This window comes from Arachis duranensis, chromosome 7, assembly GCF_000817695.3.
Source record: "Arachis duranensis cultivar V14167 chromosome 7, aradu.V14167.gnm2.J7QH, whole genome shotgun sequence".
Lineage (NCBI taxonomy): Eukaryota > Viridiplantae > Streptophyta > Magnoliopsida > Fabales > Fabaceae > Arachis > Arachis duranensis.
Window position 1 is genome coordinate 50,809,070 of NC_029778.3, and position 205 is coordinate 50,809,274.

The window sequence follows — 205 nt, forward strand, 5'->3', positions numbered from 1 at the left end:
AAATATCACTCTTATACTCCTCTGAAAGTTTCTATAGTGGATGTGTACAGAGAGATTTGTAACACTGAGAGATTGCCACCCCCTAGACCCATTAAAAATAAAAAGGGGGGAAGCCGCAGCGATTATTGTGAGTACCATAAAATATATGGTCACTCCACAAACGACTGCTACGACCTCAAGAATGTGATAGAAAAGCTGGCTAGAG